At 36.8% G+C, this 25,960-nt stretch overlaps 1 protein-coding gene across 5 annotated transcripts in view; it reads left to right on the top strand.

Annotated features, from left to right (window-relative positions):
- FUT8 (fucosyltransferase 8) overlaps positions 1 to 25,960 on the top strand; it is a 329,084-nt gene that overhangs the window by 52,712 nt on the left and 250,412 nt on the right. For 2 of the 5 annotated variants that reach the window (XM_055538372.1, XM_055538371.1), the window contains exon 2: positions 1,657 to 1,754. The exons of 2 other annotated variants lie outside the window; for them this stretch is intronic. The gene's annotated coding sequence lies outside the window, so the exon portion shown is untranslated. Of the gene's footprint in view, positions 1 to 1,656; positions 1,755 to 11,527; positions 11,548 to 25,960 lie in introns of those variants that run through there. One more of the 5 variants, XM_055538376.1, reaches the window with a different exon arrangement.

The raw sequence follows: 25,960 nt of genomic DNA on the forward strand, positions 1-25,960 counted from the left end.
GTCAGTCATAGTGATTACTTTCTGTGTGTCAAACATGTTACTAGATGATGGAGAAGAGGTGACAAAAGAAGTAGGAGATAGTGTTGCTAACCAGAAGACTATATGAGATGACACATATCAAAGGAAACAAAATATTCTTGCAGAGATTAATGGAGTATAGAATGATTTTATCAGCTCTCAGGCAGGAATGAGGAGCTGCATTTTGAAAGTTGATGAATATGCATTGATTAACAAAGAGGATAAGGGAGGAAAAATCCTTCTTTTAAAAAGAAGGAATGCTGCGTTGCATGGTGACAGCTGAGAATGACAGAATTGTTCTGTGGAAAGCAAGCAAATTAAATTGACTTGAGTAAAAGTTTGTGTAGAATATAGTCAGAAATTAGATTGTAGAGCTAAGTGAGGTATAGAGATGTAGATGATTTCAAGCTTTGGTCTGGAAAGAGATGTTTTTGACTGACTTTGTGTTAAGATGTAGACAAAATTAAGAATTTTGTGTTCACAAAGCAGTTTTATAGGTGCAGATTTATTTTAAGATGAACTATGAAGCAAATTAAGACATTGAGTGTTACTATGTTTGAATATAATTTGCAAAATGAAAGGCTGTTTCTTAGTGGGATTTGAAAGGCATTGTTGGTATTGTTAGTCGCTCAGTCATGTCCGACTCGGTGACCCCCGTGGACTGCAGCACACCAGGTTTCCCTGTCCTTCACCTTCTCCTGGAGTTTGCTCAGACTCTTGTCCATTGAGTTGGTGATGCCATCCAAACCATTTCGTGCTCTGTTGTCCCTTTCTTCTCCTGCCTTCAATCTTTGCCAGCCTCAGGGTCTTTTCCAGTGAGTTGGCTCTTTGCATCAGGTGGCTAGGGGTGGAGCTTCAGCTTCAGCATCAGTCCTTCCAATGAATATTCAGGGTTGATTTCCTTTAGGATTGACCAGTTTGATCTCCTTGCATTCCAAGGGACTCTCAAGAGTCTTCTCTGACATCACAGTTCAAAAGCATCAATTCTTTGGTGCTCAGCCTTCTTTATGGTCCAACTCTTACACCCATATGTGACTACTGGAAAAACCATAGCTTTGACTATATGGACTTTTGTCGGGAAAGTAATCACTCTGCTTTTTAATATGCTGTCTAGGTTTGTCATACCTTTTTTTCCAAGGAGCAAGCATCTTTTAATTTCACAGCTGCAGTCACCGCAGTGATTTTGGAGGCCGAAAACATAAAATCTGTCTCTGCTTCCATTGTTTCCTCATTTATTTGCCATGAACTGATGGGACCAGATGCCATGAGCTTAGTTTTCTGAATGTTGAGTTTTAAGCAGCTTTTTCAGTCTTCTCTTTCACCTTCATCAAGAGGCTCTTTAGTTCCTTTTCACTTTCTGCCATAAGGGTGGTGTCATCTGCGTATCTGAGGCATATTGAAAGGTGTAGCTTACAGAATAAGTGAATATGCAAAATTTTTACATGTTATGAGTGGCTACATAAGGGAAAAAAAGGGGACTTTTAGAAAAGTATATAAAAGGGGACTTTAGAAAAGTATATAAAGTATATAAAAGCTACATAAGGGGGAAAAAAAGGGGACTTTAGAAAAGTATATAATGGTAACTGAAGTTTGAATAGGACTGAGGTTCATAGTGTATATGTATATTTTTTGTTCCAGGTTGCTGCTTTTTCTAAGAGAGCACCCATGACCCTGATGGTGTTTCCAGTTTTGATAAAGAGTTCTATTGCAATTATTGATTAACTGAACAAATTCAGGTTAGTAGATTTTGTGGACAGTACTTCTCTTTTCCAATTATATGTTAATATTTTTAGAAATGGATAATTTTGTATTTAAAGTTACATATGTATACACCAGTGAAGTAGAAAGGCCAAGTCAATTTAAACTCTTACTGAATTATGTACCTACCACGCTACCTATTATGTACAATTTGCAGCGCATAAAATGAAAAATGTTTTATTTCCTATTTAATAGTTTTTTACTTTAAGGTGCTAGGTAAGCTGTGGGTGAATATTGTATACTGTACTTTTTCATCCTGTGGCATCTTTAGTGCTGAAAATAAACTACTCATTTTAAAATTGTTTGAAACTTTTAGTAGCTTATTTTGAAAGATTTCATTCTTATTCATATTTCAGTTATACATTCAGATTTTTATTTGTTTTTTTTTTGTTAAGTCTGTGAATTTTGACAAAGATATGTTCATTACCATAATCTTCTAAATTCACTCTTGTTGCCTTTTTGTAGTCAACCTCTCTCTCCATCTCAATCCCTAGCAACCACAAATCTGTTTTTTTGTCCCTGTAGCTTACTTTTTCCAGTATAGCATTTAAATGAAATCATTTAATGTGTAGCTTTTAAAATCTAGCTTCTTTCATTTAGCATAATGCATTTGGATTTATCCATGTTGTGTGTACCAGTAGTTCATTCTTTTTTGTTACTGAGTAGTGTCCTATTGTATGGATATACTGTAGTTAGTTCCCTGGTAGCTCTGACAATAAAGAATGCTTCCACAGGGTAGGAGACCCTGTTGTAGTCCTTGAGTCCGGAAGATCCCCTGGAGAGTGGAATGGGTTTCCACCCCAGTATTCTTGCCTGGAGAATTCCGTGGACGTAGGAGCCTGGGGTCCATGGGGTGGCAAAGAGTCAGACATGATGAGTGACTAACACTATCTGTCTATATATGTATACAGTTAATTTATCCATTCACCATATGATGGACATGTGGGGAGTTTCTAGTTTTTGGTGATTATTGCAGTCGCGTGTTCTTCTTTTTTAATCCTGTGATAAAATGCACATAAAATTTACCTTAACCATTTTTAAATGTACAGCTCAATGGTGTTAAGTATATTCACATTGTTATGTAGCTGTCACCACCATCCATCCTCATAACTTTTCATCTTGTAAAACTATACCATTAAACAATAATTCTCCATTCTCTGCTCCCCCAGTCCCTGGCAACCAGCATGATACGTTCTGTCTTTATGATTTTGACCACTCTAAGTACTTTATATGAGTGGAATTATACAGTAATTTTCTTTCTATGACTGACTCATTTCACTTAGTGTAACGTGCTCAAGGTACATCCATTTGTAGCATATTGCAGAGTTTTCTTCCCTTTTTATGTTTGAATAATATATATCACATTTTGCTTATCTACTCATCAGTTGATGAACATAGTTGGGTTGCTTCCATGTTTTAGCTACTGTGGATTCACAGCCACTGTGTGACTGTGAACATGGGTGTACAGTGATCTCTTCAAGGCCCTGCTTTTATTTCTTTTTGTGTATATACTCAGAAGTGAAATTACTAGATCATAAGATAATTCTGTTTTTACTTTTTTTGAGAAACCACCATACTGTTTTCCAAGGAGCTACAGCATTTTATATTTCCATCAGTAGTGCACAAGGCTTCCAGTTTCTTCACATCCTTGCCAGTGCTTATTATTTTCTTTTTTTTTTTTTAAGTAACCATCTTAATGGTTATGAGGTGATATTGTACTTTAGTTTTCATTTGCGTTGCCCTAATGATTGCTGACATTGAGCATCTTTTCATGTCATTTCATGTTGGTAATTTACATATCTTTGGAGAAATGTTGTTTCAAGCCCTTTTCTCAATTTTGAGTCATGCTGGTTTGTTCTTGAGTTCTAGGGTAGTTCTTACATATGCTGGATATCAGTTTCTTATCAGATATATGATTTGCAAGTATTTTATCCTATTCTGTGGGTTGCCTTTTTATTCTATGCATAGTATCTTGTGCACAAAATTTTTAATTTTCATGAAGTCAAATTTGTTTTTTAATTTCTTTTTACATGTGCCTTTGGTGTCCCCCTGTCCAAGAAATCATTGTGAAATTCAATGTCCTGATGCTTTTGTGCTTTGTTTCTTCTAAGAGTTTTATTATTTAAGTCTTACATTTAGGTTCTTGATCCATTTTCAGTTAATTTTTGTTTATGGCATTAGGTGTGTGGACCAGTTTCCCCAGCACTCATTTGTTCAAAAGACTTACTTTTTCCCCATTGGATGGTCTTAACACCCTTATCAAAAATCATTTGAGCATATACGTGCGAGTTTATTTCTAAGCTCTCTTTCACTAGTCCGTGTGTCTGTCTGTATGACAGTGCTGCAGTGTTTTGATTACTATAGCATTCCAGTGAAATTTTGAAATCAGGAAGGGTGAATCCTCTAGTTTTTCTATTCTTTTTCAAGATTTTCTTGGCTATTCGAGGTCCCTTGAGAGTCTACGTGAATTTTAGGATCCTTTCTTCTCTTTGTGCAAAATTCTTTGGGATTTTGATAAGCGTTGCATAGAATCTGTAGATTGCTTTGGGTAGTATTGACATTTTAGCAATATTAAGTCTTTTAGAATATTAACATGAGATTTGTTTCCATTTATTTATGTCTTCTTTAATTTCTTTCAGCAATGTTTTATAGTTTTCATCGTACAAGCCTTTTACCTCCTTGGTTAAGTTATTTCCTAAGTATTTTGTTCTTTTTTATACTACTGTCAATTAAGTTATTTCTGTAATTTTCTTTTTCAGTTTGTTCATTGTTTGCGTATAGAAATGCAACTGACTTTAGTCTTTGTATCTTTTTTTGCTGAATTCATTTATTACTTCTAACAGTTGTTTTGGTGGAGTCTGTAGGGTTTTCTAGTAGAAGACCACATTATCTGCAAGCAGAGATAATTTTATTTTATCCTTTTCAGTCTGAATGCCTTGTATTCTTTTTCGTAATTGCTCTCACTTGAGCTTTCGGTGCTGTAGCCAATAGAAGTGATGAAAGTGAGCATTCTTACCTTGTTCCTGATCTTACAGGAAAAGCTTTTAGTCTTTCACCATTGAGTATGTTGTTTGCTGTGAGCTTTTCATATATGGCTTTATTATGTTGAGGTAGTTTCCTTCTATTCCTATTTAATTGAGTGTCTTTATCATGAAAGGATGTTGAATTTTGTAAAACACTTTTTGTGTGTTAGTTGAGATGATTATGTGAGTTTTTCCTTCATTTTGTTGATGTGGCATATTACATTAATTTTTGTATGCTATGCTCTCCTTAGTTGCAGGAATAAATTCCACTTGTCATGGTATATAATATATTTACTGTGGAGTCATACAGTTTAAAATAAAAATGTGATTATATATTCTTTATTAAAACAGTGTTACTTGTTTTTAAAGAGATCATAGTGATTTAACTGTTGCCTTTTTGGATTGGGGGTTGCATTTCTTTTTTAAAATGTCATTAAAAATTAATTAGAAAAAATTTAACAGATCTTATGGGTATGGGAAGAGACTTGCAACTTATGATCTTTTTTTTTAAATGATCATTTTGAGTATAGAAAGAGAGGTGATGAAAATTATAAGATGGGGGTATATTGGAACTTATGTGTTATCCTTATTATGGAAAAATCAGGTAGCTTTTCTCAGTATAGTGGTAGATCAGAAATGTACAAATTTTTATGTAGTTAACCCTCATATAGGGAGCTCCAAGAGTTACCTGTTTAGAAAAGTCAAGTATTTGTAAGAATCCTTCTGTCTTAAAAATGTATGTAAAAAGGACAAAGGTTGGGCATGAAAAGTCAATTTAAACTTTCTTGAATGAATACTTGGGATGAAAATGATGGAAACTGTCATTCTGCCTTGGGGAAATTAAATTAGTAATATGAAAGATTAGCTTATTTAGTGGTATGAAAAAGCTATTTGAATATTTACAAGGAATATCTAGTTCATTATGTGCTACAGAAATAAAAATATTTTGAGCAAAATGTCATGCTTAGATTCAGAAAATGTTGGTTTCAATTTCAACTCCAAAGCCTGAACACTAAAAAAAGAGTCAGTGCGACTTTGAACTGTTCTCATGTTTTTGCGTATCTTTAGATAAATTATATAACTTTCATAGTCTCTGTTGGATAAATGGTATGCTATATTATGTTCTCAGGGAACATTTCAGAAATAGATAAAACATTTTAGGCAGAGACAGAGCATTTTAAAGATGTTCCTGAGAGAATATTTGTTCATTGGGCATATTCAACACAGAGTCAGAGATGATGCTATGCTCAGAAGTTCTTCAGGATTTGAGCTCTTTTGTGAGTGTCTTATTAATTAGTTATCTGGCATAACTTTATAATAAACATAAAAAACATTTGTTGTTGTTCAGTTGTTCAGTCGTGTCTGACTCTTTGCGACTACATGGACTGCAGCACTCCAGGCTTCCCTGTCCGTCACTATCTCCCAGAGCTTGCTCAAACTCATGTCCATTGAGTCAGTGATGCCATCCAACCATCTCATCCTCTGTTGTCCCCTTCTCCTCCTGCCTTCTATCTTTCCCAGGATCAGGGTCTTTTCCAGTGTTTTGAAAACATTACTGAAAGCCAAATATTAGAAAAAGGGATGAATTTCTAGTTTGTAGGAATACTGATTCCATTTGCTGAAGAGCATGTCATGAAATTTTAAGGCAAATATTATGTAGTTCCTAAGATGGACGGGTCATGGTGGAGAGATCTGACAGAATGTGGTCCACTGGAGAAAGGAATGGCAAACCACTTCAGTATTCGTGCCCTTGAGACCCCCATGAACAGTATGAAAAGGCAAAATGATAGGATACTGAAAGAGGAACTTTCCAGGTCAGTAGATGCCCAATATGCTCGTGGAGATCAGTGGAGAAATAACTCCAGAAAGAATGAAGGGATGGAGCCAAAGCAAAAAGAATACCCAGCTGTGGATGCGACTGGTGATAGAAGCAAGGTCCCATGCTGTAAAGAGCAATATTGCATAGGAACCTGGAATGTCAGGTCCATGAATCAAGGCAAATTGGAAGTGGTCAAACAAGAGATGGCAGGAGTGAATGTCGACATTCTAGGAATCAGCGAACTAAAATAGACTGGAATGGGTGAATTTAACTCAGATGACCATTATATCTACTACTGCGGGCAGGAATCCCTCAGAAGAAATGGAGTGGCCATCATGGTCAACAAAAGAGTCCGAAATGCAGTTCTTGGATGCAATCTCAAAAACGACAGAATGATCTCTGTTCGTTTCCAAGGCAAACCATTCAATATCACAGTAATCCAAGTCTATGCCCCAACCAGTAACGCTGAAGAAGCTGAAGTTGAATGGTTCTATGAAGACCTACAAGACCTTTTAGAACTAACACCCAAAACAGATGTCCTTTTCATTATAGGGGACTGGAATGCAAAAGTAGGAAGTCAAGAAACACCTGGAGTAATAGGCAAATGTGGCCTTGGAATACGGAATGAAGCAGGGCAAAGACTAATAGAGTTTTGCCAAGAGAATGCACTGGTCATAACAAACACCCTCTTCCAACAACCCAAGAGAAGACTCTACACATGGACATCACCAGATGGTCAACACTGAAATCAGATTGATTATATTCTTTGCAGCCAAAGATGGAGAAGCTCTATACGGTCAGCAAAAACAAGACCAGGAGCTGACTGTGGCTCAGACCATGAATTCCTTATTGCCAAATTCAGACTTAAATTGAAGAAAGTAGGGAAAACCACTAGACCATTCAGGTATGACCTAAATCAAATCCCTTATGATTATACAGTGGAAGTGAGAAATAGATTTCAGGGCCTAGATCTGATAGATAGAGTGCCTGATGAACTATGGAATGAGGTTCATGACAATCCCCATGGAAAAGAAATGCAAAAAAGCAAAATGGCTGTCTGGGGAGGCCCTACAAATAGCTGTGAAAAGAAGAGAAGCGAAAAGCAAAGGAGAAAAGGAAAGATATAAGCATCTGAATGCAGAGTTCCAAAGAATAGCAGGAAGAGAAAAGAAAGCCTTCTTCAGCAATCAATGCAAAGAAACAGAGGAAAACAATAGAATGGGAAAGACTAGAGATCTCTTCAAGAAAATCAGAGATACCAAAGGAACATTTCATGCAAAGATGGGCTTGATAAAGGACAGAAATGGTATGGACCTAACAGAAGCAGAAGATATTAAGAAGAGGTGGCAAGAATACACAGAAGAACTGTACAAAAAGGATGTTCATGACCCAGATAATCACAATGGTGTGATCACTCACCTAGAGTGTGAAGTCCTGGAATGTGAAGTCAAGTGGGCCTTAGAAAGCATCAGTATGAACAAAGCTAGTGGAGGTGATGGAATTCCAGTTGAGCTATTCCAAATCCTGAAAGATGATGCTGTGAAAGTGCTGTACTCAATATGGCAGCAAATTGGGAAAACTCAGCAGTGGCCACAGGACTGGAAAAGGTCAGTTTTCATTCCAATCCCAAAGAAAGACAATGCCAAAGAATGCTCAAACTACTGCACAATTGCACTCATTTCACATGCTAGCAAAGTAATGCTCAAAATTCTCCAAGCCAGGCTTCAGCAATATGTGAACTGTGAACTTCCTGATGTTCAAGCTGGATTTAGAAAAGGCAGAGGAACCAGAGATCAAATTGGCAACATCCGCTGGATCATGGAAAAAGCAAGAGAGTTCCAGAAAAACATCTATTTCTGCTTTATTGACTATGCCAAAGCCTTTGACTGTGTGGATCACAATAAACTGTGGAAAATTCTGAAAGAGATGGGAATACCAGACCATCTGACCTGTATGTAGGTCAGGAAGCAACAGTTCGAACTGGACATGGAACAACAGACTGGTTCCAAATAGGAAAAGGAGTACGTCAAGGCTGTATGTTGTCACTCTGCTTATTTAACTTATATGCAGAGTACATCATGAGAAACGCTGGACTGGAAGAAACACAAGCTGGAATCATGATTGCTGGGAGAAATATCAATAACCTCAGATATGTAGAGGACACCACCCTTACGGCAGAAAGTGAAGAGGAACTAAAAAGCCTCTTGATGAAAGTGAAAGTGGAGAGTGAAAAAGTTGGCTTAAAGCTCAACATTCAGAAAACGAAGATCATGGCCTCCGGTCCCATCACTTCATGGGAAATAGATGGGGAAACAGTGGAAACAGTGTCAGACTTTATTTTCTGGGCTCCAAAATCACTGCAGATCGTGACTACAGCCATGAAATTAAAAGACGCTTACTCCTTGGAAGGAAAGTTATGACCAACCTAGATAGCATATTAAAAAGCAGAGACATTACTTTGCCAACAAAGGTTCGTCTAGTCAATGCTATGGTTTTTCCAGTAGTCATATATGGATGTGAGAATTGGACTGTGAAGAAGGCTGAGTGCCGAAGAATTGATGCTTTTGAACTGTGGTGTTGGAGAAGACTCTTGAGAGTCCCTTGGACTGCAAGGATATCCAACCAGTCCATTTTGAAGGAGATCAGCCCTGGGATTTCTTTGGAAGGAATGATGCTAAAGCTGAAACTGCAGTACTTTGGCCACATTATGCGAAGAGTTGACTCGTTGGAAAAGACTCTGATGCTGGGAGGGATTGGGGGCAGGTGGAGAAGGGGACGACAGAGGATGAGATGGCTGGATGGCATCACTGACTCAATGGAGTTGGTGATGGACAGGGAGGCCTTGCGTGCTGTGATTCATGGGGTTGCAAAGAGTCGGACATGACTGAGCAACTGAACTGAACTGAACTGAAAGTCTATTAGAATTTCATGTACCTACAGTCTCAAATAGACGATTGAACTTCTTGATGGTGAGGGTCATTTTAGATTTTGGTGTTTTCTGAAAGAATTATTTTTACCGCAAATATTACTACATGCTGAACGGATGACTTAGTCTCACCCATTACTGGACTTCTTTGAGTTCATTAGAGCATCATTGCATCCATGGATTTTTCAAGCTTATCAGGGCAAGAAGTAGGAAGTTAATTTTCTGAAATCATGAGAAAATAGAATCAATCAGAACTGTGAAAACTGGACTTGTAGAACTGTTAAGTGACATGGACCTTAAGGAACATTTAGTCTAATACCTGTTGTTTTTTTTTTTTTATTGTAATTAGGAAAGTGGAGACCTGGAGAGGTGAGGTGATAAGATTTAGTCACACAGCTCTCTGGAGACATGTTATGTAGTGCTCATTTTACTCATCATCCTGCCTCTCTTCCTCCAGGGATCATTGCTTGATCTTAGAGTTGAAATAAAGTTAAATTGCTCAATTTACAATTGTTTATTTACAAAACTCAGTTTTAATTTCTCTTTCAGCTGATTTAATTTATAACAGGTTACTGTTGAAAGGGTATGAGATATGATCTTCATTTTCAAACAGAAGCAAAAATATGCTGATATTAAATATATAGCTAGAAAAATCTAGCAAATTATTTTTTATTTTTCAACAACCTTAAAATTTTTATGTGGATTAATTTAAAATGTATAATATTAAATGAGACCCAAAGTTTTACAAATTTTAGATAAATTTGGACCTTAGATTTCTTGGTTAAAAATCTAAGTACTCTAAAATGTGGATTATATTCTGCTCTCGAGGATTTCATTTAATAATTGTATTTACAGGTAAAATTGGTGAAGTTCAGAACTAGTAAACAATTTTCTTTTTTTCTTCTTCTTTTTTTTAAAAAATTTTGGCTGCACTGCACAGCAGGAGGATATTAAGTGTCCTGATGAGGGACTGAACCTGTGCCCCCTGCCGTGGAAGTGCAGAGTATTAACCACTGAACCTCCAGGCAAGTCCCTGTTTTTCTTTTTTTTCATGAGCACTACTAAACCTAGAAAATTAGCAAACAAAACAAAAACCCTCATTCAGTATACTCTTTTGGAAATGTAATAGTTTAAAATAAAAGTAAGAATCAAACATATAATTATTTACTTTTGCGTAGTTGATATACAGGCTTGTTGAGAGAGACTGTTTAAGACACACAAAGTGGTTTTAGGTTATACAGGTAGTGTACCTTTTTGTCTAAATGTTTTCTTCCTGGAACATTTTCTACTCATTGCTTTATACTAACTTCATCCTGATTTCCTAAAATCTCTAGCCCTTTAGGACAAGGGAGATACCTATTGAGAGGTGATTCTCCATGATCTCTTATGCTTCAGCACATCTTCTGAGCCAGAGGCATTGGCAGCTTTTGTTGAGGGCCCTCTTTTGAAAGAAATTTGCATCGCAAACAGCCTGAGAAGATAGAAATAGTATTTCCATAACAACAGAGGGCAGATTTCCTTACTGTCCAGGATAATCAAGATAATCTCTCTTGGGAAAAGGTGGGATATTTTTGCTTGCAACTCCTTTAAAATATTGACGGTTCTTAGGTTTCAGCTTTCTTCTCCTGTAATGTAACCCACTGTGTGTGCAGCATCACCTGGCTTATCTTTGTGTTGCTCTTTAGGAATTGGAGCTTGGGGAACCAGTGTGAAAGATGATACATTGGCTACAGCTGTTGTTTTGAGTAGTAAACTTCTCTTTGTTTTTGACCCAGGGGTGTCATATTTTCTGCCAGGATTATCTGATACTGGCTCACCAGATATTACTGACACAACCTATTGATAAAGTTGAGTTTATTGCTTACTGTGGTAAAGGAGAATACCACCTTGACAGATATTTGATAATGCCTTAAAAGGGCAAAGTCAAGGTAAAAATTTTAGAATTTGAAGTTTGATTTTATTTGAGTCTTGCAATGGTGATGATGGAGCTTGATTAATATTGAGTAAGTATCATGAATATCAATACAACAATTTAGAATTGATCAAAACAGTGATGCAAGGATTTAAAAAACTGTTGATGCTTTCTGTTGGAGTCTTGATGAGTCTTTTGTGAAATTTCTGTAATGAACAATCAAGTTATGTTCCCGCAAGAATCTCCTGGAATAGGAGAGTATGCCAATGAAGACATTGGCCTAGTAAAGCCAGGCTCATGTAAACAGGAAGGGGTGTGTGCGTGTTTGTGTGTAGGTGTTTTAGTTTCCTAGGGATGCTATAACAAATTCCGTATAATTAGTGACTAATTAGTCACTTTAAAGAATAGCCTCTAGGGGAATAATTCTTTCCTCTTTTCGAGCTTCTGGTATTTTTAAGCAATCTTTGGTGTTTCTTGGCTTGTGGCAGCGTACCTTTACTCTCTACCTCTATCTCCACATGGTGGTCTTCCCTCTGTGTGTGCGTGACTCTTTGTTACTCTGTGGACTGTAGCCTGCCAGGCTCCTCTGTCCATGGGATCCTCCAGGCAAGAATACTGGAATAGGTTGCCGTGCCCTCCTCTAGGGGATCTTCCCTCTGTATCTCTGTCCAAATTGCCTTCTTTTTATAAGGATACCAGTCGTTGGATAGAACCCACCCTAATCCAGTATGACCTTATGTTACCTTGATTACATCTGCAGAGATCCTGTTTCCAAGTGAGGTCAAATTCACATGTTCCAGTGGTTATAAATTTGGGGGGTGGGTAGTATTAAATGCATTGCAGAGTATATGGTTTCAGTTCTGTGTTCAGTCTGTGTGTGGCTAGATGCTTTTGGTTCTCAGTAGCCATGAAACTCTCACAGTCTCATTGCTTTGCATGCATGTAGGATAAAAATCTCAGGCTCATCAGAGTTATTGACAGCAGCATGGTATATTGTGGAAGGAATACCAGTATGGAAGTCAAGATGCTTTGGTTCTAGTTTCTGTCCAGTTAGTCAGTCAATTTGGTCACTCAGTCATGTCCCACTCTTTGCGACCCCATAGACCGCAGCACACCAGGCCTCCCTGTCCATCTCCAACTCCCTGAGTTTACTCAAACTCATGTCCATCGAGTCCGTGATGCCATCCAGCCATCTCATCCTCTGTCGTCCCCTTCTCCTCCCACCTTCAATCTTTCCCAGTATCAGGGTCTTTTCAAATGAGTTAGTTCTTTGCATCGGGTGATGGTGGAGAGTTCTGACAAAATGTGGTCCACTGGAGAAGGAAATGGCAAACCACTTCAGTATTCTTGCCTTGAGAACCCCATGAACAGTATGAAAAGGCAAAATGATAGTTTCTGTCCCACTGTTATGGAGAAGGCAATGGCAGCCCACTCCAGTACTCTTGCCTGGAAAATCCCATGGACGAAGGAGCCTGGTGTGCTGCAGTCCATGGGGTCGCTAAGAGTCGGACACAACTGAGCGACTTCACTCTCACTTTTCACTTTCCTGCATTGGAGAAGGAAATGGCAACCCACTCCAGTGTTCTTGCCTGGAGAATCCCAGGGATGGGGGAGCCTCGTGGGCTGACGTCTATGGGGTCACACAGAGTTGGACACGACTGAAGTGACTTAGCAGCAGCAGTCCCACTGTTAACTATAATAGCTTGGAAAAGTTATGGTCTTCTCCAGCTATTAGTTTCTCAATGGGTAAAAGGGGAGGTTTGAAAGAAGAGAATAGGAATGTATCTCTGAGCGCCTTTCTAGCTCTCAGGTTCTAAAGTTCTGTAATTGTTGAGAGTGTGCTGTATACCGTATTGGTATTAGTTTTGTTGGAGTGACAAAATTAAAAAAAGAAATAGAGAGTGCTTTAAGTGCTGATCTGATGTATTCTGACATGTGAATATAGCCTTATTTATGTTTTGTTTGCTTGAGTTAAAATCATTAGTGAAGATATTGGGTAAACATGGAATTACCCCATTCTAGTCCATTCCATTCTCTCTGACTTACTATATTTTATTCTTCAGTCTGAATGTTGTATTTAGAATAGAGTCATTCTTCAGGTCAGTTAATTCATTTAAAGTTAGAAAAATGTTTTGTTGCTCTACTCTCTCAGCTGAGTTCAGAAAATGAAATAACCTTTTCTGAAGCAAGCATGATGTAGACTATGGATGTATTTGATTCCTTTTGTGATTCACAGTCTTCACTTTCTATGTAGTATTTATTTTTTTGATTTTTGGATGCTTGAAAATCTAGAAAATTTCTTTCCCTTCCTCCCCAGCTGCTCCTGAAATTCCATAGGAAAACAAGCAAGGAAGGAAGACCATGTTGAACACATTTTCCTTTTTTCAAATTTTCTTTATTTTTTATTGACGTATAATTGACTTACAGTGTACTAGTGGAAAGTGATTAGTTGTTTATTCAGTTTCTTTGACCAGTATAGGCCTATTCACATGATCTGTTTCTCCTTGTGTTTGCTTTGGCAGATTGTGTTTTTCAAGGAATTGGTCCATTTCTTCTAAGTTAGCAAATTTGTGGGCATAGAATTATTCAAATATTTCTTTATTATCCTTTTAATATCTGTAGGATTGCTAGTGATGGCCCATCTTTCATGTCTGATATTAGTAATTGACTTCTTCTCTCCTTTTCTCCTTAGAAAGCTTAGCTAGGAGTTTATTCATTTTATTGATCTTCTCAAAGAACCAGCTTTTAGTTTTGTTGGTTTTCTTGTTTACCCTGTTTTCAGTTTCAGTGATTTCTGCTCTGATTTTTATTATTTTCTGCTGCTTATTTTGAATTTAATTTTTTCTTTTCCTTGTTTCCTAAGGCAGAAACTTGAGTGGTCAACTTTACTTTTTTTATTTAAATATATGCATCCAGTGTTAAGTTTCTTTCTGAGAGAGAAAATGTAGTATGGTATTTACTGTATCCTACAGATTTTTATACTTTATTTTCATTTTTATTTCGTTAAAAATTTTAAAAAAATCCTCAACACTTTGATTCATGTATCATTTGTATATGTTGTTAATATCTACATACTTGGGGATTTTCTGGCTGTCTACTGTTATTAATTTATAGCTTAATTTCATTGTGGTCTGAGACCATATTTCATTTGATATCTGTTCTTTTAAATTTGTAAAGGTGTATTTCCTAGCCCAGAATATAGTCTGCTTGGTGAATGTTCCCTCTGAGCTTGAGAAGAATGTATATTCTGCTGTTGTTGAATGAAGTTGTGTGCTGTTCTTCAGTTATATCTAACTCTTTGCAAGACCATGGACTATAGCCCCCCAGGCTCCTCTGTCTGTGGAATTTTCCAGGCAAGAATACTGGAGCAGGTTGCAATTTACTGTTCCAGGGGTTCTTCCCGACCCAGGCATTGAACCCACGTCTCCGTGTCTCCTGCATTGGCAGGGGCATTCTTTACCACTGTGCCACCTGGGAAGCCTCTATGGATGTCAATTAGATCCAGTTAATTGATTGTGCTGTTCAGTTCTGTCATAGTCTTACTGATTTTCAGCCTGTTGGTTCATTTACTGATAGTGGGGTATTGAAATCTTCAGATACAATAGAGATTTTATGTATTTCTTTTTGCAGTTCTACTAGTTTTTATCTCAAGTATTTAGTTCTGTTGTTAGCTGCATGTATATAAGGATAGTTATATCTTCTTGGGGAATCAACCCTCTATCATTATATACTGTCTCTCCTTATTCTGGAAATCTTCCTTGCTTTGAAGTCAGCTCTATCTGTTTTCTTTTGGTTAGTGTTAGCATAGTATATCTTATGGTATCCCTTTTCCTTTAATATATCTATGCCTTTATAAGTGGGTTTTTGCAGACAACATATAGTTGGGTCTTGTCACTCTGAATTCGTGTATGTAGATCACTGACATTTAAAGTAATTATTGATATACTTGTTAGTATTTACCATATTTTAAGTGTTTTCCATTCCTTGCTCCAGTTCTTAGTTTCTGGTTTTGTTTTTTTCTTTTCCTTTGTATTTTTTTTTTTTTTTTTTTGGCCTTCCACTCTGTTTCTGCTTTCTCTCATTTTAATTGAGCGTTTTATATGGTTCCATTTTCTATCCTGTTACAGTACATCATTATATTTCTTAAGAAACTTTTTTGAATGGTTGCCTCAGAGTTAACATTTATACATTTCTAGGTAATTCAAGTTCATTTTCAAATAATGCTACACTACTTCATGGATACACAAGTACCTTAGAGCATTCTCACTTCCTTTCTCCCATCCTTTATAGCATTCTGTCATTCATTTAAGTTTTCTATAAGCTGTGATCACAAAATACATGGTTTTGAACACATTATTTGTTAGATTAAGAATAAGAAAAATAAGAGTTTTAGTTTTGCCTTTATATATTGCTTTTCTTATGCTCATCATTTCTTTATATAATCCATGTTTCTTACCAGTATATAATCTTCTTTCTGTCTGAAGAACTTGTTTTTACATTTCTTGCAAGGCAGATCAGTAGGTTTTCAGTTTTCTCAATTTTTGTCTGAGACAGTTGGCCACCCCCACCCCCCCCCACTTTTGAAGGATAATTTTGTTGGGTACAGAATTTTAGGTTGGTGTTTATTTCACTCATTTTGTTCGCATGGTTTCTGAAGAGAAAGTTCAATTCTTATTTTACTTCTTTCTAGATGAGGTTTATTTTTTTTCCTCTCTTTGTTTTTTTCTCTTCTTTTTTTGTTGATTTACTCATCTGTTTTTCTGTAAGTATTTTAGTATTTGTTCTGTTTGGAGTACACTGAGCTTCCTGGATCTGGTTTGATGTTTATTACTAAAGACATTTTTGTTTTCTGTTACATTGTTGTTGATTTGTAACATTTCCTATTGATCTTTTCTTAGAGTTTCCATGTTCTGCTTTTATTACCCATTTGTTCTTACATGTTCACTTTTTCCATTAGAGCCCTTTGCATATTTACCATAGCCTTTTTTTAACCCATTGCTAATTCTAAAACCTCTGCTGTATGAGTCTGGTTTTGAGGCATGCTTTGTTTCTTCAGATTGTGTTTTTTTGCCTTTACAATGCTTTGTCTTTTTTTGTTGCTATCCAAACATGGTGGGCTGCCATCTATGGGGTCGCAGAGTCAGACACGACTGAAGCGACAGCCGCAGCAGCAGCAAGCATGGCATATTAGATAAAAAAGAGGAGGTAAATAGATCTTTCAGTTCAATTCAGTCGCTCAGTTGTGTCCAACTCTTTGCGACCCCATGAATTGCAGCATGCCAGGCCTCTCTGTCCATCACCAACTCCCGGAGTTCACTCAAACTCATGTCTATCAAAATAGATCTTTAGTGTAAGGTTTTATATTTATCTGACTAGGATGCCATGCCGTGCATATATGTTCAGTTGTGTCCGATTCTTAATTGTGTCTGACTCTTTGCAACCCAATGGGCTATAGACTGGCAGGCTCCTCTGTCCATGATATTTTCCAGGCAAGAATACTGGAATGGGATTCCATTTCCTCTTGGGATCAGGAAGATGGAATCCAACCCTTGTCTTCTGCATTGGCAGGTGGATTCTTTATCACTGAGCTACCTGGGAAGCCTGTATTTGGTGTCAGAGGCTAACATTTCTTGCAGTGTTCTTATTTTGGCTTGTTCTTTTGTCTTTGGGTTATGTAGAGAATCTTTAAATGGGGTCTCAGACTTTGAAGTTCTTTTTACCTATAATGCTCTGTTATTGTATAGAGTTGTATTGATATGGAGGTAAGGTGGTTGGGAGTTCTGTGGTATTGTGATTAGGTCTCAGTTTTTTAAACCTGATTTGTGTATCTCTTCTGTTCTTTGAAGGCTGGAGGGAGCTGGAGTTAGGTAAGGTACTTCCTGGTAGGCTAGGTTCTGTTAAAATAATTTTCTTTTCAGGCTGTCCTTTTTAAGAAGAACAGAAAGCTTTGGGTATATTTTAAGAATTATTATGTCTCCCTTCCCCCTGCTGGAAATAAAGAAAATTTTTTCAGATTATCACAGTTGAGAACCTGGTGGGGCTCCTGGAGGTAAAACTTGAGAAACTGTTGGGGCCTTTCAAAGACTGAGCTCTCTCACGGTTTTTCATTCTAAGCTAGTCTACACTGAGTCTCCAGCAGTTTGTCATTTACTGTTTAAAGTGTTCCTACTGATACTGGCTCCAGCTGAAGATTTATCTTCCTAGGCTTTGCTTCTTGCACAGTGTGATTTTCTGTATCTACCGACTCTGTAGTTTTCAGGTTAGAGGTTTGCCCTCTGGCTTCAATTCCCTGATTAATTGAAGAAGAGTGGTTGATTTTCATTTTTTCTCTTCAGCTTTTTTATTGCTATAAGGACAAGTGTGATGAATTTCAAGTTCTTTACATGTTGGACCTGATTGAAGGTTATTTTTGAATCTTTTTGACAATTTAGTAATGGTAAAGACTTGGTACAATACTCTTTGTCTGATTTGGCAGTATTACTCATTTGCAATGTGATTTCCTTCTGGAATCAGGTTTGCACATTTTGAGATCATGCATTGTTATTTGCAGGGATGAGTAAAGAACTTTTCCTGAGGGAAGTTAATATTAGGACTGATTTTCGTTATTGATAAGATGGCTCGTTTTGAGTCCATTTACTGTTACTCTGCAAATTTGGTTTGGGGGCAACAGCAGCCTTTGTTTCCTGTGTTGATAGAGTTTCATTTTTATACCGTACAAAAAATATCTGATTTTATAGTCTGTTTCAGAATAAGGTCATGTCAAGTTACACCAATTTGCACTCTGATAACTATACTGATGATTCTAAGAGTGGTTATTAAACCCTTGTACTGATATTTTTGTATTTATGGAACCAATTAATTGGATGACCTCTTTATGTTGAGTGTCTTAATTTAATTAGATTTCCCACTAATTATTTTTATGAGTAGAATAAGGTAATGTTAATCCTTAAATTTTCTCTGATGTGGTAAAAAACTTAATGTACCTCTTGCATATTAGATATCTTGGTAGAAATTGAGATATAAAAAGAAATTGGTTTAAATTATACATAAAATGTAGTTTATTTTCTTTTGCAAAACCTTCATATTAAAAAATTACTGTTAGAGAAAATTTAGACAACTTTTTCTTAAAGTAAAAGAATCACTTTTAATCCCACTAGTGTAACATGATTGTAGTTACAGGTGGATGTATGTGCCTTCTAGTACTTTTTTATATATAGACTTTTTTACATAGTTGTGATCACAATTTATTTTTAAATGTGTGCTTTCCCTGGTGGCTCAGACAGTAAAGCGTCTGCCTACAATGCGGAAGACCTGGGTTCAATCCCTGGGTTGGGAAAATCCCCTGGAGAAGGAAATGGCAACCCACTCCAGCAGTCTTGCCTGGAAAATCCCATGGGTGGAGAAGCGTGGTAGGCTACAGTCCATGGGGTTGCAAAGAGTCGGACATGACTGAGCCACTTCACTTTCCTTTTCTTTTTGCAGTTAGTAGTACATTCTCTCATTCTGCATCATTGTGTTTCAAAAATAATATTTTTTCTTTGAGTAAGGTATTATTAGATTGATCAGACTGACAGTTTATTGTACCTATCGCTGTCAGGAACTGTATGTGCATTTAGCTTTTCTCTGTGCTATTTCCTTGCCTGGATTTTCAGAAGTCTCAGTTTCTCTTTCTTTCAGCTTCTCTCTCTTTCTTTTAAGGAGTATTTTATATATTTCATGTTCTCTTCCACAGTGCTAATTAGTTTTTACTGGATCTTGAAAAATGGATTTTTTTTTTTCTCATATGATCAGAAAACAGTGCTTTCAGACTTATACTGCCACAGTGATTCACACAGGTTTGTTCTAAAAAGTGGAAGATTTTCAACCGGATGATAAAATGATCTCCTAGATATGTCAAATTTGGTATTCTAGACTCCCACTGTTAGGTTATATTAATAAATTGTCTTTATCCAAATAATTTAATATTTTACAAATTGGATTTTTTCTTTCCTCATATTTATGGGTTTAATGTGATCTCTGTGTCAGGATTCCTTTTAGATTTTCTTTGGTCTTCTGACTTGTCCTCTGCCTGTCATTTGTGCTTAGAGCTCAGTTGGGTCTAGTCATTTGAATGGAAAGTCAGTCCTCAGAGAAACTTATAGAAACTTCTGCTGAGTCTGATGATTCTGAACTTACCTAATTCTTTATACACAATCTTTAGCAGCTTCTCAGCAACCATTAGTTAATTTTCATTGTAAATTATATACTAGATTATTGAGTGTTTTTTAAATGGGAAAATTGTTAATTGAACTTTTACTCTCTTGAGTGCCCAAGACAACTGCATGGATAAGATACGAATTAAAGTCTTGAGAAGGCAAAAGTCCAAAGGAAAGACATAATGCTCTGCAGTTATGCCAAACAGGGAACTATACTCATATAAAAGATGCTTTGTGAACATAGGGAGAGAGTAATGCTGTCCCCAGAGTGGAAAAGTAAGGAATTTGAGAATGACACCTGAAGGAGGTTGACAGTTGAGTTATGGCAGAGATATTTTTAAAGCTAAAATTCAAGTATCTGTTCTCCAAAATTTCTTCAACTCTAGACTTCTCTGGTGAAGTTACAGTGTACCATAGCATTCAGTTACAGATCTATACAAAGAGAAGTACTGCTTCTAGGAAGGACCCTGATACTTGGCTGGTTCAGGATCAACAATCCAAAACTGTGTTCTTCTTGGCATATTATGCTTACTAGTAATATTGCTATGACTGCTCTCCTACCGCTGCTGCAGCTGCCTCTTCCGTTGCTGTCCCTGCCGTTGTTCCTACAGTGCTGTTTCTGATGCTGCTGCTCTTACTCCTCCTGTGCCTTCTACCACTGTCCTGCTGCGGCTGCCTCCGCTACTTCTTTACCAAGTGATACTTGTTTTTACCAGGGACAACTTAATGCTCCTTGCAGATTTAAGGTGGGAGATTAGATCATGTTTTAGGTACAGTTTTCAAGAGAAAAAAGGGATTGTTTTCACAAAAACTTAAAATTACCCCCATTTTCAAGAAGTATTCTGGTAATTTCAAGTTCTGCTTATGAATGGTTATGCTGTGTTTCCCCTTTCTTTATGTTTCTTGGTAAGTATTACTTTATGCATGACAGTACGATTGAACTTTTATGATTAGATTTATTCCAAATAAAAATCAACCTAAATGTGAAGCATTTCTCTAGTTAAATGTATGCTTTTGTTGTTGTTGTTGTTGTTGCTGTATTCCTGGGGATTCTGATTATTTCTCTGAGCATTCAGGTCAATCAGGGTACTTCTAAGGTGAGTTCTAGGGTGTTTGTAGGGAGAATTATAGGTGTTTGTAGGGTGAGTTCTAGAATTTCTGTAGAGAGTATAAGCTATGTAGTAAGACAGGTGTGGTCTGATTCCTGATTTGGATTTGCTTGCTGTGCTTGGATAGTTAAATTAGATGCTGAGTTTCCAAATCTGTAAGATGTGGGTAAATAATAATACAGAGTCTTTAGCACAGTGCCTGGTGTATGCATGAAGTAATGACTCAATAAATGTTAACTATTATTATTGTTAACTGAATAGGCATTCCTTAAGTTTCAAGTCTCAAACATATGGACCTTGGAGAATATAAATATTAATATCTTGGGGCCACTTTGAGCCAAGACTAAATTTTAGGAAACACCTTTTTATTTATTCATAAGTGATTTTTTTTTGCATTTTTTAACTTTAGCAAAATACATAATTCTTTTTATTTTTTTGTATATATATTTTTATAGAGAAGATTGCTTATAGAATGATCAGTTCTCATGTGCCTTTCTGACCTGAAGCTAATCTAGTGTCTACAGATTTTGTCAAAAAATTTTCAAAGAACCTTAATATTGTAAAACAGTCGTACAGAACACTTAGCACAGTACAGAAGAACAGGCTCTTGGTTTATGCTTAAATTCTGGCATAGGATGAGACCACAGGTGTATAGGTTTCCCTGTGATGTGTGTGTGTATGTGCTAAGTTGCTTCAGTTGTGTCCAACTCTTCACGACGCCATGGACCATAGACTGCTAGGCTTCTCTGTCCATGGGATTCTCCAGGCAAGAATACTGGAGTGGGTTGCCATCTCCTCCTCCAGGGGGATCTTCCTGGCCCAGAAATCAAACTTGCATCTCTTATGTCTCCTGCATTGGCAGGCAGGTTCTTTACCAATGGCCCCACCCGGGGAGCCCCTTCCTGTGATGTAGGTATTGTATTATAGCAAGAGTTGATGAGAGAACCTTTTTACAGCTTCTAGTCTGCATAAGTTGACTCACTTGGGATAAGTTAGAGTAATCTGCACTGTGTTGCCAAACTGTAGGGAGAGATGTCTTTTTTTTTTTTTTTTAAGTTCTTTATTTAAAAAGTACCTCACTTTAGGTGTTATTAGTGATACCCAATGAAGGCAGCAGAAAAGTCAAGAGACAAATGTAGTCAAATCTAGATTCTGTATCCTATAATCTTTTCAGTCAGGAGTTCTGGGTTCTAGAACCAGGTTTGTGAAATACTGAGGGACCTCCTAAGGGAGTCCACTGATAGTCAAATGATTGATATCTTTTTCTTTGTCTTTCTTTCTTGGGCAGTGGAGGTTGGAAATGCATTCAGGGTCACGAAACCTTTTTTTGTATGATTAATGTCTGAAAAGAAATATTCCACCTTCCATCCAGATAGTGTTTCTCTTGGATACTTATATTTTTAGAACAATTATGTTACTGTGTTTTTAAGTTCTGAGTTCCTGACTTGGAATATAGTATAGACAGTTGCAGAATAGGTAAGTCTTACTTAAAAAGTATTTATTACTTCCTGTGCCACCAAATAGTACTAGTCCCTCATAATACAGATACATTCTTAAAAATGCTAGGAGAGTTATCTTTTGGTGATAATTTATTGATATACTGTGTAGTTTTGAGATTTTAAGAAAGTGCTACTTTTTTAAATGAAAAAGATGGCTTAAAAACAAGTTTCTTTTAAACACCAGTAAATTACTTGACAGTTTGATTTATTGTGATTGAAAGGGTTTTTAGTTGATCTAATTTTAGATGCTAGAGAATGCTTTACAAAAATACCTGGTTAGTCAGTTAGAACAGTGGTGGACTTTCTTGGTGGTCCAGTGGTTAAGACTCTGTGCTTCCACTGCAGGGGCATGGATTGGATCGCTAATTGGGAAAGTTCTACATGCTTTGGGGTGCAGCCAAAAAAAATTAATACAGTGGTATTTTTCATACATACTGTTAAAAATCAAGATTTGTGGAGTGATAGCAATGGCACCCCACTCCAGTACTCTTGCCTGGAAAATCCCATGGACGGAGGAGCCTGGTGGGCTGCAATCCATGGGGTCGCTAAGAGTCGGACACGACTGAGTGACTTCACTTTCACTCTTCACTTTCATGCATTGGAGAAGGAAATGGTAGCCCACTCCAGTGTTCTTGCCTGGAGAATCCCAGGGACGGGGGAGCCTGGTGGGCTGCCGTCTATGGGGTTGCAGAGTCGGACACGACTGAAGTGACTTAGCATAGCATAGTGTTATACAGTGACACTTTATCACGGAGACTGTATTAGTAGGCGGCATCAGATAAGCTTTTCCTGACCACTCAGACTAAGTATCTTGTAACTTTTTGTCTTATTATCTTATGTGTAACAGTCTTGTTTCCCTTGTGTATATATGTATGTGTGTGTGTGTATTTGTATTTAGTGATTATTTTCATGCTGGAATGAAAATTCAATGAGAAACCTTTTCTTCTTTTTCACGAAAACCTTTATTAAGTACCTAAATGCACATGGCCTGAACCATGTATGTGCAGTTTAAGGCCTGAGTGCTTGGCTGAAGCCAGGAAAACCGTTGGCCTTTTTTATCCTGTTTGCAGAGCGTCTACTGTTCATAGTTGGGTCAGTCCTATGGCATGCAAAGGAGAAGATAAATATCCCAGAGCAAGATTATGCTGAAATTGAATAATACTGGGGGTAGGGACACTGAGCCATCCCTTCTAGTTAACCCCTTGGGATATAACCTGAGCACCTAAGTTATAGCTTCTGACTCATAGTGGGTAGTCAATAAGTATTTGATGGTGGATGGAGGATTTTCTTTTCTCTTTTTTTTTTTTTTTTTGAGGGAGGAGTAGCAGGGTCAGATTTGAATGCAATATAAATAACTTGAATTCATTTTCATAAAGACTGTGCCAGTAAAATATATCTGCTTACTAAAGAATGCATTTAACAATTTAAAAATGAAGAATTAAGAACTCCTTAGTTTTAAGGTTTGCTGATTTTCATCATTGTAACTCTTAAAGGAAAATATAAATCGTGGTAATTGAGAATTTAAGAGAAATTTTGGTTGATGAAGTGATAATACATTTGTGATAAAAGTTATAAATACAATTAAAATTTTAGAAAAACTTGAATACCATGAAATCACTAAAAAAAAAAAAATTTAAAGGAAAAATCTCTGAGGCAGACCTTTATTCTAGAATCTGGAGGAAAAAAGAAGTATAAAGTAGACTTTAAATAGGATAAAGATCGCCAGAGCAGGCCAATCTGAGGCTAAATATTGTCAGCCGGGAAAAATGGCCTAGAACAGATGTTAGATGGAGGAACCCAGAAGTAAAACCTGCAAGCTGCTGTTGAATTAGATTGTGTTGGATCCATCATGGACTCTCCTTGTTCAGTGCAATCTTCTATGTCCAATACAGTGTCTGGCACTTAGTATTCTCTGCATAAAATTTTTCCTGAGAACTGCATTAATATGTAGGTAGTCAATTCCTGAGACCTGATTTCAGATATTTTAGAAGTATCTTTAATGCCAGATTGTGGTAGATTTTTAGCTATACATAATTAAAAAAAAATTCTTTTAACCTTTTAGGGCAAAGGACTGGAACTTGTGCCTGTGGCTCTTGCTAATACAGTTGACCCTTGAACAGTGCAGGGGTCAGCAGCACTGACTGTCCCCTCCCCGAAAATATTGTAAATTTACGTTGTCTGTTTACAAGATAAACCTAAATTGTCTGTCAGATACTAAAACTAGACATCAAAAATGAAAAGATAATATGAAAAAGAAATTCATATTTATAGCTCTAACAGTTCATGCACTGATAACAAGGAGGTAGCAATATGATTGCTTTATTATAGCCTAGTGTAATTGATATGATTGTTTTGTAGTAGCCTAACCTTACACTAATGAATGAATCATTATAAAATTTTTATGGCATGCAGTGTTTCAGTCATATTCATAATACAGTATTAGAAACATTGTTACATTAAAAACACTCCACTTGTGATGATAAGCAGTTTCTCCAATTATGACAGAGAGTTTTGCTCTGTGGTAATGTAATTGAAAGCAAAGTTATAAAACAGTAAGAAAACTAATGCATTATTAATTTTGAATACCACTTACCTTATGCCTGTGTAAGAACAGGCTATCCACTTCAAGGCTGTCCACTTCATTGCAAGTTTTGCATATGATGTGTTACCCAGTGAATACTTGGGTGATGATGATACAAAAAAATCTCATACAGTTCTTGCTGTGTAGTTACTAAATTTTTCAAAGGAAGACCATACACATGCATTAGATGAGTTTGTTAACTGTACGGCATGATTAGCATTTACTGTTTAAGTGGAAGTGGATCATAAGAAAGGCCTTCATCCTCATTGTCTTCACATTGAGTAGGCTGATGAGGAAGAGGAAGATATGAAGTTAGTCTTGCTGTTTCAGGGGAGGCAGAGGTGGAGGAGGTAGAAGGGGAGCAGGAGTGGCAGGCACTTGGTATAACTTTATGGAAATATTTCATAATTTCTGTCTTTTTTGCCTTTTCATTTTTCTGAAACTTTCTGTATGGTACCCATCTTTCTACCCTTTTGGGAAGATTCTCCTGGAGAAGGGAATGGCTACTTACTGCAGTATTCTGGCCTGGAGAATTCCATGGACAGTATAGTCCGTGGGGTCGCAAAGAGTTGGACATGACTGAGAGACTTTCACTTTCACTTTCCTACCATTTGCTTAATTTCAGTTCCTATATCATAAAAGGGTCCATGTTGTAAAAAAGAAGTCAAAAGCAGTCTTGAATAATTAGACCTTCTCTGCCAGACATTAGATTCTGTCTTATGTCAGTTTGTTTTCTGGCACTCATTCTTCTATCTCTCTGTCTCTCTTTTAAATTGAAGTATAGTCCATTTACACTGTTGTGGAAGTTTCTGGTATACAGCAAAGTGATTCAGTTTTATATATGTATTCTTTTCAATTATGGTTTGTTATAAGATAATTGGATATAGTTCCCTGTGCTATAGAGTAGGACATTGTTGTTTATCTATTTTATATATAGTTTTTTGTATCTGCTAATTTCAAAGTCCTGATTTGTCCCCTCCCTCCCTATTCCTCTTTGGTAGCCATAAATAGGTTTTCTTTTTCTGTGAGTCTGTTTTGTAAATTATTGTATCATATTTTAGATTCCACATATAAGTGATGTCATGTGATATCTGTCTTTCTAACTTACTTCACTTTAGTA

Source organism: Bubalus kerabau, chromosome 10 (assembly GCF_029407905.1).
Source record: "Bubalus kerabau isolate K-KA32 ecotype Philippines breed swamp buffalo chromosome 10, PCC_UOA_SB_1v2, whole genome shotgun sequence".
NCBI classification, from domain to species: Eukaryota; Metazoa; Chordata; class Mammalia; order Artiodactyla; family Bovidae; genus Bubalus; species Bubalus kerabau.